We start from the raw sequence: 15,736 nt of genomic DNA, 5'->3' as shown, positions 1-15,736 counted from the left end.
GTAGTGTAAGCGTCAGAGTTTCATCTTCAAAGGTGCAGTGAAAATATCCAGGTTGACAAGAGGGCTCAGTTCAGGAGGTTTTGTGGGGTGTCACTGTGGACTTTTAACAATGCTCTTCCGCAGCACCTTTTATCTGTGGATCTGACTGCACTTTAAAGATACTGACTGATCTCTCACCACGTTTCTCCTGGGAGAGGTGTATTATTATCTCCATTTAATTAGCAGGGAAACTGAGGCATAGCAAAAGGAAGTTCTTTGCTTGGGCTTGCAGAGCGCACTGGTGGAGGAAAGGGAAGAGCTGGCATTAGATTTAAGCTCTCTTGATGGTTTAGGTGTCCCACTCATTTTTATCTTCTCTGCTCCTGCTGGTCTCTTCAGCTGCAGTCCCCCCCAGCCCTGAGTTGTCAGGAGCCCTGGGGGATGTGAGGGGTGTGCTGAGCCAGGCAGTGATCACAGCTAAACAAGCAGCAACCCTGCCTGTTCATTCAGAGCAGTTCTGAGCATGTAAAGAGATATCTCAGTGGCCCAGACAAGATCTTATAGCTCCAACAGCCCTATTCCTAGGCTACTAGTTGTAATTTGCAAAGGTATAAAGCACAAATGAGAGGAAAACCTCCTCCTTCCTCCCCATTACTCTAGCACTGCGCAGTGCAACTGCTGTGCTAGAGAAGGATATGAATTTCTCTCAAATCAAGAAAAGAATTTGAGTCCCAGACCGGAAACTATAGCTGTACTGGAAGCTCTTGGCATTCACGGTGCACCTGCCCAGAACCTCTTTCTCATCCCAAAGTCACACCTGTCTTTTTAATCTGCATGTGCTGGTTTTCCACATACATACATAGACATGCAAAACAATGCATAAGTTAATGTTTATGTGACTCTCCAGAAAACAGTACGGAGAAGCCCTGAGAGGAGAGAATTGCTACTGTCACCATAGCAAGGTCTTCTGTTTAGCTCCCCTTCATGGCTATTTAAATATCAGCATTGTAAACTGTACTAAGGTCAGCAATATTGAAGCCCACATATTCCCCTGCCTTCTGAGGAAGCCCTGACAGGAGGCAGCAGTACTCCAGGCATGTTAAAACATATTAACTCATGCTTGGTGCCCCACTTGTGCAGAAGCTATGGTTGCTAGCTCAGATCCAAGCACTTCAGAGAGTTTTCTCTGATTGCCCTTGAACACAGACATGTGCGTTCATGGGAGAAAGGGAGTGGAAGGAACATCCCCTCAATTTACCTTTCTCCCATTGTTCTCCTCATAGCTTTCAAGGGTTTTAACTATATTTAGGCTGGCAAGGACAGGCAGCAGAGCCTACGCTGTGCTCGCAATGCGGGGGTTGATACAATTTGATGGTGTGCTTTTGAAGCCAGTCCCACTGTAGAAGCCAGGCAGCTGTAGCAGAAGAGCTCTGGAGAAATGGGATCTAAACTGAGGGGAAGCAGGAGGCTTGGGTAGGGGGAGTCTCTGACTGAAGTATGTGTTGTCAAGTAGAACATCAGGGAGACAGTCACACAGCCCTAACAGAGTTTCCAACGTAGATGTGATTCAGAGCACCAAAACCAGGAATCTACTTGCTCAGTTTTGTTATAGGGGAAAAGCAGGCGCCCCCAAAAAGTAGTTCAGGATTCCTGAGGTAACTGCATGAATGTTTTGTAAGTCACTAATAATAGCCACAACCTGAGCGTTCATGTTTTAAAGACACAGATGTATCTTTGCTTTTCTTCTTTAAGAGCAGCCAAACTTAATGAGGCCTTGACCCTATTCCAGGGAACAAGAAGTCTCTCCTCTCTCCCACACAGGGCTGCCTCCGAGGTTATGCAAGTCCAGTTCCCACACAGAGCTGCAATGGAGATGATGCTGGTGGACACTGGAGGTTGCTAAGACACTCCAACTTCATCTGGAAACTGCCACGTCCTGCCTGTTGGTTGGGCTCACAGTTTGCTGAATGGAATGCAGAGTCCCCATGCTCATCACAATTAATGGAGATGCTCTGGGATTTTTAAGAGGCAAGTGCCTGTTCTTTTGGAACCAGAGGACCTGAGATTTATCACTGGTGCTGCAATGAAGAGGGAAGTCAACATGATGTACAGTGTAAAGACCATCAAAAATTATTCCTATGGACATGGATTCATTGAATTACTTAACATCCTCACACGGAACTCTGGAGTTTAATAATGCTAATGGGGTACTTTGAGATCCATATACAGAAGAAGTGAAGGAGGAAAATGATCATTATGTTCTCCCACTGTCATCTGCAGGTTTCAAAATATATTACAGTCCTTCAGTAATTGTCACAATGCCCCACTAAGTCAATATTATTATAATAGTTTCATAAGTCCTGAGACTGATTTTGATCTCACTCACAAGGATCCAATCATGACATCCTATCCCAGCCAGAGGGTTGTCTCTTGCATTTCAGGGGTATGGGAGCATTGTGGGTTAGAAACATATGGGTTAGAAACATCTCCTACAGAAAATAAATGAGCTTTGACCACAAAGGACCAGATTAGAGAGCTGTAATGGTGCCTCACCTAGCTGGCAAGTCTGGCCCACCAGCTCCATTGCATTCATGATGCTTTACAGCAGAGGTCCTGTCCCACAGGAGAACTTTGGCAATTCTAGGGGTAATCCTGGGCTTCCTTCAGAAGTGGGCCTGGTGCTCACACCTCAAAGCAGAACTTGCTATTTATATCACTGTGAATGACAAGGAAACCTACACAACTCGTTCAAGAGTGTACACTGGTTCACTCAGTAAAACTGCTTAGAGTGAAAGCTGCATCCTCACCTTGGTCCAGCACATAACCTTTCCCTGTCTGTGGTTTTGGACTAATGACAATGCATTAGGCAACAGGGTACATAGCTGCAGGTGGGATAGGGGAGATAAGAATTTGATTTCTGAGAGTTACGGGAAGTCCCTTGTCAAAAGTTTCACCTCGTGGATGACCTCAGTATTCATCTCCATAAAATGGGGAGAAGAAAGCAATCTTGCTTTATACATTGCTTTGAGATTCACAGATAAAACACAGCTTCTAGAGCTCTGATGCTTTGTTTAAAAATTCATAGCATCATTTTCCCTTCTGCCTTCCATACCACTAACCAAAATTCAGGGGGTTGTGAATTGTTGCAGGGGAATCAGGAACTGAAAAGAAGCCTTTTCATATCTTATTTATTTACAAAGAATGCATGGACTAATATTTTCTCCCATGTAGGAGAAATCAAACAAGCCAGAGAGTTTCTTTGCTTACAGCATCAAACTCAAGGCTTTTCCTTAGGGTCAGGCTACCAGCTGCTTGAGCAGGCTGTGCTTCAGCTCCCTTCTTTTTCCATACTTGTGCTGAAGTTACATTCTCTCTCACACATGCATACACACCATCCCAATTTTTTCAGAGCCCATTGAAGTTGTCTTTCCTGAGGGGCTAAAGTGTGCTTCTATGACCTCTGGCTTGAATAGAAGCCTGCTATCATTTCATAAGAGACTTAAACACTAGAGTGAAAAACGAAACTTAGCTCAAGCTAAAATGGCACTGGTGATTTTCAAGCCCTAAAGTAGTGGCCAAAGCTACCCAGTACCCTGCTTCTGAGAGCATATACCCAACAACATGAATTTTGCACTTGAATTGCTGCAAGCCTTCTTGGGAGAATTTCTTCATAGCAGGTGCAGTTCAAATGTTTCTCTCTGTGGCTCTGGCAGATACAGAGGGAATTTTCCTGAGGTGCTCTCTGTCTGAGTCTTCTCTGTTAATTTGCAGGGCATGATTTTGCTCCCAAAAGCAGCACTAGCAAGTCAACCATGGGAGAATGAAGGATGCAGAAAAGAGGATGGGTTTGGAGCTGTTTTGGTTTCTTTAATGCAAGGTGACAGGATGCAGCAGAAGCAGAGAGAGGCAAGATCTGGGAATTTCAGGGGCAAAAAGAAGAAAATTATATTGAGGGTCTCATGACTTACTGAGACTTTGCACCTAAGATTGTGAACTATAGGGAGAGCATCACAGCAGAAAAGGGGAGGAAGGAAAATCAGATCAAAGATAATAGAAGCAGGAAAATACATTTGGGAGATGTGGGAAGGGCACTGGGGGAAAAGCATAGGTGAAAGCAACATGGAGGAAACAGAACCTGAGAGGGGAAACAAAAGTGGGAAAAGAAAAAAAGAATGTAGGAAATGGGAAAAAACAGTTTGAGCAAAGAGGGAGGAAATAAGCTAGTCAACAGAACAGGGAATATAGAGAAGGAAAAGAAGCAAGCAGGCTTTTACCCAAACAGGTAAAAATTTAGGATGCTGCTTCCTACATTAAAAGGGGAAAAAAAAATCACCTTTTTTAGAGATGGGAACGTAGCTACGGATTAGAATTGGGCTCTGGGATAACCTCGCTCCTCAGAGCTAGTGGCCGATTTGGAAGACCCTGGCAGCACCGGCCCCTCTTGCAGCACAGTGAAGAATTGCTGCGTCCAAGAGCACCATCAAGCGGCGAAGGGAAAGCGATATTGGAGCAGCCCAAAGGCGCTTTTTGGCGCATAACGGAAAACAGCACAGAGCGATCCATTTCGGAGCGGCATCCCTGGCACAGAGAGCCCTGCGTCTCACCACGGAGCGGGTTAAGGAGGAGAGAAAGCTGGGCACAGGCAGCTGCTGCACCCCCAGCACATTCGGGAGGATTCTGGTTGCAGGTGGGGATGGGGGAAAGCAAGGTGGGAAGGAGAGGAAACAGAAGGATCAGGGACAGAGCAGGGCAGCAGTGGTGCTACAGATTGGAACAGGAAGGAACAGCCTGGAGAAGGTGCCTGGGATCAAGTGTGGCAGCAGGGGAGAAGGGTGGGAATTGTGGGGCTCACTGGCTGAAAGCAGCGGGATCACCCATGTCACAGGTGTTTGCAGAGGGCGCAGGAAAATCAGAGAAGAAGCTCAGATCTGGGAGCCTTGTTGGGGAATTACCTCCCCACAGTACTAATCAGCCTTCCCTAAAATTGCAGTATTCATGGCTGCTGGTGCTGTGCCCAGCATGGCTTTGGGAAGAACCACATAAGGGATAATTGGGAATAGGTCAGAGTGCAACAAGTCAATGATGATGGATTTTAACAAAGGAGTGGATGTGGCAAAAGCAGCTTCTGTATGTGTGTCTGGGATGCTGGAGCAGGAACCTGACACAGACATCAATAAGGAAATCGTGACTAATACAAATGTGAGAACTCAGTAAAAGCTGGTGCTAGAAGAAGCACATTGACCAGTGCTACTCATCTGCAAGTTTTCACTCACAGATCTCAAATGCTAACAATTTTTTTAAAAGGGGACATCAGCATCACCTTCTTTATTTTACCTTGGAAAACAGACATGAAGAAACAAGTCATTTGCCCAGAAAGCATAAACAAGAGCAAAGTTTCAACCTAATGACTTGGGTTCTGTGATGGGTATACTGCAAAACAGTCCATGCTGCCTGCACACGAGGAGGAAGAATTTCACCCAGGCACATACAATTCCCTTTGGAAAGGTTTCAGAGGTAGGAAGGAGAGCAAGGGAGAGATGTGGTAGGGTCCAGGCAGACAAACAAGAGATGAAAGGATGGGCTGAAGGAGATGGGAGAGTTGAGTGTGATCCACACAGGAGGGACACCACCAGACTTACTGTGAGCACTGACAGCAGAAAAGGGAGCAGTGATAATGATGGAACTTGTTTGAAAGGCAGAGAGAAGAGGAAAAAGGGCTCAAACAGCAGTGAACACAGTGAAAGAGCAGCAGCTGATGAGGCACAATTCACACCAGGAGGTGAAAGAGAGAGAGAACACCCAGGGAAAACTTCCTTGATTAATAGTGCTGAGAACCATGGGCAGGGCACAGAAAATAAGGGAGGAAAAAGAAGAATTTACTCTTACAAGAAAGAAAGAAAGAAAGAGAAAAAAAACGGAACTGGACAGCTTGCTACTGAAGTATCAATATGACCATTACAAGAGAGAGACTGATTTCTCCTGAGCAAGACCTGTCTTGTACCAATACCAAGCACAACTATATCAGTCAAGTATGAACTTCAAGAAAGATGCTGGCACTTTGTCTAACTTTGTTGCCTCCTTAAATTCACTGTGTGTTCTTCTTTGGGGTTTGTTGATTTGGGTTATTGTGTGTGTGTTGTTTTTTGGTTTGTTTTGTTTTTTTATTGGTATTATTATTTTTGTGGCCATTATCTTCTAAAAATGGCTCCCTTTAGAATGTCTCTTCCTCGACTCTGCCTTTGGGCTTATCCTTTACTTTGGCAAGGCAGAATCAAAGGCCCTGGGGAGCTCTGCCATCTGAGCCACAGAGGAATCTGCTATGGTGACCTGTGGGATAATGCAGACTTCTCTGAAGCACTGAGGGACACACAGAGGTCTTTTTGTCTGTCTCATTAACCAGAATGCCTTTGTAGCTTCCAGCTGCTTCATAGCAGTACTGGGGTCAGAAAGGGGGGCAAGCAGAGATTTCCAACATGTGGTTGCACATGGCAGGCAAAGGAAGGAGAGAAATATGTTCCCCAGTGGGTTTCAGAGCCTATTTAGAATGCAATAATTAATGAGTCAAATATTTCCTCAAATCAGACTCCAGAGTCCCAACTTCCCATCATGTCTATTCCACACAGCACCAGTAATTTTCCTTTCCTCCCTCTTCTGTTGAAGTGATTAATAATTAATTATTATTAAAAGAAAATGGCTGAGGGAACCCGCTTCCAGTTTTGCAACCAAAAGACTCAAACGGACACTAATTATAATCCTTGTCACTTTTCATCCAGCTAGGCAAAATCTGGGTTTATGGCAGGAGGCTGTGCCTCTGCTCCTCACTGTATCTAAAGCTAATGGGATGGGGAGGGATGAGGAAATGCAGCAGATTCTCGTGAGCTTTGGAAGGAGCTCATATGAGGCAAGGCAGAAATGAAGAGGTCTCGGCTCTTGGAAAGCTCTTTTGAAAGCTCATTGGAGGAACCACAGCAGAACTGACTGCTTCTGACTTCTGCTAATACCCCATGCTGAATATTAATGATAAACATAATAAAATATGTATACAGTGTAATAGGAATGAAAACGCACATGTAGCACCACAGATTTATAATACTGCTTTACATACACATTCAGACAGCTGAGTGGCTGTGGTGAGCACGGAGCCTGCTGCAAAGAATAAAAGCAAGCTCCCTGCTCCAGACACTTATTCATGCTTGTGCCAGGCTTTTTTCACGTCTGCTGCGTGGCTTTCAGGGCCCTTTGCTTCCCAGCTCCCACTGTGATTACACTGTCTGGACAAAGGTAATAGCTTAATCTGTATCATTGTCCTAGCACCTGGAAGTATTTAAAGCTGAGGAAAAGGGAGGGGATAAGAAGTAGGTTTGCTGGTGTTTCACAGTCCTATCCCATAAGAGATTTCACTATCAACAAACCAATGAATTGGAATGGCTTAAATCTCTCCAGAAGATGACCTACCTCCCCTCCTGCCCTATTGCTGGATTTGTCCCATCTTTTTCACCACCACTGGATCTGCATAGAGCAGTTCCTGACAGCTAGGGATTCTCAACATCATCAGCTAGACATTCCCTATGCATAACATGGCAAATGGGAATATGTCCTGTTCTAAACCCTTAATAGATGACAATAGTCAATGTAACAGAAGCCTGAAAATTCTGAAAAGAGCCTAAAGTTCAGAGAGGCAAGATGACAGAAGAGAGATGGTCAACAGAGCCACCTTTTATGGTCTCCAATAGGGACTACATCAACTGTTTGCTCATGTTCTGCTGAACAAAAAACCCACACTATCTTTTTCCCCTCTGTATCATTTGATCTAACAAAAGGATTTTCATCTCCCTCTAATCTACCTTGCTTACTTTACATAGCATCCTTTCTTCTCTTTCAGCTCCAGTCCCTTTCTGCCATTCTTTTTCTGCATCTTTCATGCTTTGCCCATTCTGTTTCCTCCTCTCACTAATTTGAGTTGCCAGGACTGAAGACCACTGTGTATTTGTGTGGCCTAGAAGTAGTGATATTTTCCAATTAGAATTTTCAAGAGAACTTGGGTTTTGTTGGTATAGGAATGTTTGCCCTGAGAAGAGCACAGAGCCAGGCAGTGGGTTTGAAGATTCTGGATGAGAGCAAGTGTGAGTACCACCACAAGCCTGCTGGACACATTTTCCGCTCTCTGTTTCAATCTTATCTCACGATTTCTTGAAGCAGAAGTGGCCTTGATATGTATAAATGAAACTGCTAGGCAAAACCCACAGAGTGGTAGTAAAAGTAATGATTATGGTAATGACATAATGCAGGCAAAATATCTTAACATGTGTTTACAAATAACAACACTCTCCTTTAAGGCACTTGAGACATTCCCTGCTCTGTAGGGTGCACCTGTTCATCAGATAGGCCGTCTCTCAGGGGTCTGACCTGAACCACTGAGCAGCTTCAGCTGGGAATTAGACCCCCTTCTGGGACTTAAAGCTCTGGAAATTATTTAAAGTGCTTGCAAGCAAATCCATGGTGCCTATCAAACAGTTCCCCAGAGAAAGCAGAAACAGGGGAAAAATTCTTCCTGTGGAGACTCTGACAGTGATCTTGAGAAAGCACCACGGGAAGCAAACAAGCCCTCACCTAAACGCAGCCAGAGTTGTCTATTTCCTTTTCCTGCTCTGATATTCAGCACCTTTGCTTCCCACCTGTCAAAAGAGCTGTCAGCAGAGGTAGCTCACGAGGGAGGTGCTTTTCTGACTGGGTCTGTTCACAGACTCAGCACTTTTACAGAGTCATTTCATTCTGAATGACTGACTCCCAGGTTGTTTATGCCGGAGGAATACGGTACCATCCTCCAGAGCATTTCAATTACCAGAGCTCAAGGAGCAACCAAACATCTTGCCCAAGTACAAGGTTAAGACTGCAGGACCTTCTGCTATACCAAGCGAATCAAGGAAAGAGAAGCCTGCTGTGAACTGTTCTCCACCAGAGGTTACTGCCTTGTCTCAACTTTGAGGTTTGCTGCTTTTAGTCTTTAAGAAAATTTGCCCATTCAGACTGAAACAGAGAGGAGCAATGAAAGAAGCATCTCAGCAGGCAACTCTTTGAGGGATGGCATCACCAGCACCATGGGGGCAGCAGCTGGCAGCAGCTGCAGTATTTTCCACTGACTCATCTGTTTGCAGGACCATCCATTGCTCTGTGCCCTCAGCTCAGCCACCAAGTGAAATGTGTTTACTGAATCGAGAGTCACAGCAGTAACTTGATCACTTCACACTGAGGGCCTGTGAGTGGCACTCATTAAAATTAGATTTTAAAATTGCTTTAGCTACCTCTAAGTTGACTCAGGACAAGTCTCTCCTTGTCTTGTGTAGACTATCTCCCTCAGCCCCCCTAATGGCAAGGTCACCCAAGAGCACATGAAAAGCAGTTTCCACAAGGGAGGGAAAAGAAGTAGTTTATACAACCAGCCTGTAAATCACTTGCACTCAACTGGTACAAGTTTCTTGTGTAAACCAGGTGTTAGAAAAACAACCCTTGCCCTTAATTAACAAAGATGAATTCAGACTGCAGGAGCAGGTGAGTTTGGCACCTAAGCTGGTAAGATCAGACAAGCTCAATAGAAAAATCTATGCACACAACGTACGCCCAGCGGGATACACACAGAGAGCCCTGAGAACACAAGATGGAAGAATTTCCATCATCAAAGCAGAACATCACAGGCAGCCGCAGGCAGCCTGAGGGCAGGACACAGTTGCTAAGCAACTCTTCCCTAGGTTGGATGTCACACACACCCCCAGCCCCAACCACGCTGGGCACATACGGGATGTTTTGCACTGGGGTTTCATTAAGAAGGCAGCTAATAAGTGGGTTGTTTTCCAACGCTCTCCTCAAGCAACGCCAAGTACCTTGATTCTGTGATTCTAACCAACAGTCTCCTTTCAAAAACATCCTGGACCTCTGTAGTTGGAAGTGGGATTTGACTGGACCAGGTAGCTGCTCATGGCGTAAATACAGACATCAGGGTGGAACTTGTGCAACATAGACATTGCTGCAGACAATTAGATGTTTTAGCCTGGTAGTGATTGACATGTGTGCCTAACAATAAGAAGTTCAGAAATAAATAGATAGGCAAATAAAAGAGAGCGTTGTTAAAGAAAGACAGAAAAGCAGTTCTCCTCCCTACTCATTGCCCCAAGAAACTGTAAGCTTAATTTTTTTTCTCCTTTTTGTAAGAAATCTTTCTTACGATGAAACAGAAAAACCAGGAGAGGATCAATATTTTGAAGAAAGCAGAAATACTTTAGGACATTCCACTCTCTCTCTCAAGTATTGGATCCTGGGGCAGTATCCATCTGCCCAGGAAGGCAAGGGTAGATGGGGATCTTGAAGAGAATAGTTCTTGAAGAGCTGAGAACATTGAAGGGCTGGTGACCTCACAAAGCAGAAATCTGAAAAAAAAGCTACCTACAAAAAACTTGAGAGTCTCAGCTCAGCTGGGCCTGGAAAGCCAGAACCACCCAGCTCAGCAGAAGAACTTCAGTAAAAGAGAGGAAAGAGAAGTGGTTAGGGACAGTGACAGCAGGTCATGGCTGCTGGCAGCAGATCTGTGCCTCATCTCTGCTGTGAGCTTCAGCAAAGCTCATGCCTCACTGCAGAACATTTCTGTTCCAATTATACAACATTGCCTGAACATGAGATGAGAATTTCTTCAAGAACTTTTCAAAACAGGTCTCACCATAGGTGTGTACCTCTGTAGTGCTGCCCCAGCCTAAGTCATGGAAGCTTTCCCATGGCTACAACAGCTTTGGGCTAAACCAACACATCACGAGGTGCTTAAAAAGGCCTTCTCACTTTGGGGAGTAACTAAGACACAAGTGACCAGATTTCTGACAGCACTGACAGCAACTTGGCTCTTTCAGGGATAAGGCAAAGAAATTTGCATGCAAGCTGCAAATATCAGCATTCATTCCCCCCATCCTGGCAGAACTGAGATGTCTTATCTGAAAGGTATTTATACTTGTATAGAGCAAGCTTATCTAGTGCTCTGTAGCCATCATAAATTCTTCCACTCCATCTGGAATGTGTCTATGTAGTTATTCACCTGTGCTCACAGGTCCATTGTGCCAGGCACAGGACAAGCTCAGACTGAGAGACATCCCTGGGCCCTCAAAACCAGAGATACAAATACTTGGTGTTATTAGCCTCATTCTACAGATGAGCAGCTGAGGGTCTGGGATCCTTAATCAAATGTTTATGTCCTTCTGGGATGCTCACAGAAGAGCTGGACACATTCCCCACACTGTCTGAATGCCAGAGAAGCATTTTTCCCCATGCAGGTTAGATTATTCTTCTTAAACTGAGTTTCTGGGAAGCTCCAGAAATGTTACTAATGAGGTTTTATTCATTAAAAACAATCTGCCCTTTTGTTTCATATTCAGTGGGCCAAAGAGAAAGTCAGGAACTACTCTATGTACCAGAATCCAAGAGAATGACAAACGCTCTCCTGTCTTCTCCTTTGTTGTAGCTTGAGCCTTGAACAAGAGGAACATATCTCAGCAAGGCTTTCCTTCACAGCCTCCTGCAGCTGCCCATCAGGGTGTGATGTGAGCCTGGGCCTTTGAGAGATTGCCCCAGGTGGCAGGGCTTTTGTAAAGCTCCATCTTTGTGAAAAGGAACTTAGGGCTCTGCTCAACTCCAAAAGTTTTGGGCTTTCCCCACAAAGGTTTATTCTTCCCTTTGGGACAAAATAGCAATATATGTGGACAGCAGGCAGACAGCTTGGAGATAAACAAATAGCAGTTTTCAGCTGAGGCTTTTTCCCCTCCTTTTCATTTTTACACAGAAGACTCTAGAGGGGAAAGAGAGAAAGTGAACAGAAAAGTCCACAGGGAGAGGAACATGTGTGGGGGGAGGAGAGTGAAAGGAAACAAATTAAAATGACAGATAGAAGTTGTGTGTAATAGTGCATTATTTATAAAGACAAGTTCAGCTGAAAAACATTCCTATCCAGGCAGGAAGAAAGGAAATAAATCTTTTTATTTCACCATGTTCATTAGTTGCTATCATCCCAATCCAAGTGCCAAATGCATCATCCACAAACCAACAGAGGATTGCGGCCACAGCCAACTGTGCTTTGCATGGAACATCTGTGATTTGCAGGTCAAGATCATGAAAGAAAGTCAAAACATTCAAAATCCTGATATGGGAGCAGCCTTCAGAGCACAGGGCTTGTTACATGAGCCTGCTAGCCTGCTCTAGGGCAGCACAGCAAGGGCAGCTCTGTCATCCTTAGCAAGACTGACTCTGGGACCTCTTCAGTGATATTCCAGGGCTACTTTTGCAGGAGTGGAACAGAGGGAGAAAGTTGCCAGGTAACGCAGGGGAACTTCCAAAGAGTCAAACCCCAAGTTTTTGTTTATATTTTGAGCAGAAATAGGCAAAATCCCCAAAGATATTGTCAGGCCAGGAAAAGGATACATCCCTTGGAGCTGCATGAGCTCCAGTTGCATGAGTCAGTTTAATAAAGCCATGTTTTCAGGCTCCCAAGGGCAGTTCTCATTCTCCAATATTCCTCTCTGAATTCCTGTAAGGCAATACAGAACTTAAAGCTATCCAGTATTTTGCAACAATCCACGTGTGTTATAAATCCCCTTTGTCTTCCAAATTTGCGCTCTTTTCAAAAATCACATGCCTTAGTTTGGCCATGGAGTTTCTCTGTACACTTTCTATTGCTTATGGTTTCATTGTCTATGGACTTCAATTTTCCAAATATTTTATTATTTTGCTGGAGATAGAAATTAGACTGAAAAGATAGTTACTTACAGGATCACTTATTTTCTGAAGGTCACTGACTTTTCTTGAAAAGGAAGCCTTTTAAGTATCTTCTCAAATCTGCCTGCCTTTTCAGAAATAATTGCCACTCTTGCAGCAAAGCTAACAACAGTAAGTATCCTAGCACACGTGTTGTGCAGCTGTTTGCTTGTGTGTAAGGCAGCTGGTCAGTCCCTCCACTCTTGAGAGGACCTGCCAATAACTCCGCTCTCTGTCACTGCACACTCTCATCTTTTTCCCATTTTAGCTGGAACCATTCTGCTATGGCCCCTGCCTGCTCCTTTCAAATCTCTTAGGAGCTGGGATTCCTCCAAAAATTGATCATCTCCTAGAGACATCTGCCAGCTCTGTTCTGAGTCTTTTATGGAGACTGCCTAATGACCCCAGCTGGGTCTGACTGGGGCTGGATGGGTCCTGTAGAGCCAAAACATCCTGGTAGAGTATCTTGCCCAGAAGAGCTGACCTACAACATTCTCTTGTTGCAAGCTTCCCATACCTACTCTTTAACAGCTATTTTACAGATTGTCCTTTACATTTTCAAACTGTTCTTTTCACTTTTTCATGTCGTTCATGATGCTTTGGGGTGAAAGAGAACCAGCTTCTCAATCTCAGCCATTTTTGAGCCATCATTAATTTCTTTCCCACCCTCATTTGCTAATAGACCTACTTTCTCCCTACTGTTACTTTTTGCTCTGATCTCTTTGCAAAAGCCTTTCTTATTCTACTTTAGCCCATTGATTTCATTCTGTTTTTCATCTGCCAAGCCCTCAGATGGCATGTTTTATCAGCTAGGAATTCATCTCATTTCTTTCTATTATGCAACATTATATCAGCTGCCTCACTGAAACTGAAGCATAACAGATCTCCTGCACTCACTTTTATCATCTAAGGCCCTTATTCAGCAAGGTAATGCCACCAGGCTCACCTGAATTGTCTCACTGAGGTCAGGCACTGAAAGTTAGGAGGATAGTCTTAGGGCCCTTGTTCATCACTGGGAGGCAAAAGCTCCCTTGCTGCCATTTTGTGAAAAAAATTAATATATACATTGTAGGGATGTATATTGATATCAACTATATATTGATATATGTTGAGGATGGAGGAAAATGCTCCAATTAGAGTTTCCTCTGCACTCCTAATCAAGAGGTAGTGTGCTTGTCACCCACTTCCTCCCCTATCTGCTTCCAGAAGAAATAAAGAACCTGCCCAGAAGCCCGGTCCATCCTTTAACATCATCCATCCCAGAGGAATGGAATAAACCACAGAGGACTGCCACAAGGGCTATTAGCAGATGTCAGCTCCAACCTTCTGGCATTTCTCCTTGTGAGTGCTGCTCCCAAAACCCAACAAATGCTCCATGGCTCAAACGGGGCACCCTCTCAGGAGGTGCTAATCCACCAGACGCTCTCCGTGGGTGGTGGGGAGAGAGGGGATTGGGAGGGTGCACATGTCTTAAGCAGTCATTGGTATTGAGAAGTAGCCCTGCAGGAGGATTAATTATGTCATCTGAAGCAAAGAAAATTGAGCAAAACTGTTTGAAAATCTCTGCCACTCTCCTGTCTTCCCCACCGCCTCACTTTCTCATTTGGAAACTCTCAGATGCCTCTCCCTCTCTGGATGTTTTGATAAGGCCTTTTCTTGTTTCTGTGCCGCCTCAAGCAAGTGTGATTTGATTTTGCTTCTCTTTCCTCCCCTCCCTGGTTTGACGTGTGCAGTGCTGGCTATCTCTTAAATTCCATCTCCCTTGCTTGTTCATTTTCTATACAATTCCTTTACACACCCTCCCTTCAGCCAAATGGATTTTTTTAATCTACTTTGTATTTTAAGTTGTCTTGATATTGTTAGCCTTTGGGCTTATGAGACTGTGTTTTTAATACTTTCCCACCCTCCCTATGCCCCATCTCCAGCTCATACTAGAGGACAGCTTTGCATTTATTTCTATCAGCTCCATAATTGGTTTGCAGAAAGTTCCAGCATCCTTATTAGAATTATGTCAGAACCAATACCATGGGCCTGATTCCCCAGCAATAGAAAGTGAAGAACTACCAGGGCAATGAGAGCCATTCATCACCTGCAAGGGCAGATTGAAGTCACTGCAGTCAAAAAAAACCTCTTTGAAATTATGGGATTGGCCTCCCCTCTAAGATGAACTGAACTGAAAGTCCAGACAGCAGAAATTCCTCCAGATCTGGGCAACATTGGATTGGGATATGAATTTGCATATGGCAATAGCTCCAGAAGTTTTCACACTCCTGAAAAGTGGACTCTTGAGTTATACAGGCAGTGCTTGCCTGATCCAGTAAAATTCTGCCACAACTTTCATCCCACCACAGACATTGCTCCTCCCCAACCCTTCTTGCATCCAACTGACCACCAGCTCAGAAGTCCATGGTTTAGAGTATTATTTTTCAAATCTCTTCCAAAATAAAAAAATAAACTGCTGGGTACTCAAAGTATGAATGTCTCTGATAGATATTTCTTTGCCAGCAGTGAAGACTTTTTCCCCACTATATTTCCCCACTATATTTTTCAGTAATAATAATAAAAAAGTCCTCATACTTAGATGTTAAAATACCTGAAAGCTTTTCCATATTTTATACTTTGATCTGGCATCACAGTTTTGAACTATTTTTTTTTATAGTGTGTGACCACTTCATAAAACATCTTCTTCTTTATTTTTGCAACACTTCAGTATTGAAAGTTCATTGGTTTTCTGCAGGTGCAATTGTTATATTCCTGTCACAGTGGCCTGTTTCTTTGCCTCATTTAACTCCAACATATTCTAGTTGGGGTAAACCAGAGTATGTAATGTCATTTTCCCAAAAATAACACTTTAGTTTCTCAATAAATCCTAGCCAACCTCATTGTGGGGCTATATACAAAGACATTTGCTTTGAACATCAACTGTGGAAATAGTTGGAATGAAATGTTGGAATCTGCCAGGGCAGCTCAGTGC

Source organism: Melozone crissalis, unplaced genomic scaffold (assembly GCF_028551555.1).
Source record: "Melozone crissalis strain CALT ecotype California unplaced genomic scaffold, PUWL_Pcris_2 ptg000008l_1, whole genome shotgun sequence".
Lineage (NCBI taxonomy): Eukaryota > Metazoa > Chordata > Aves > Passeriformes > Passerellidae > Melozone > Melozone crissalis.
The sequence above is the reverse complement of the archived record's forward strand: the minus strand, read 5'-3'. Positions refer to the sequence as shown.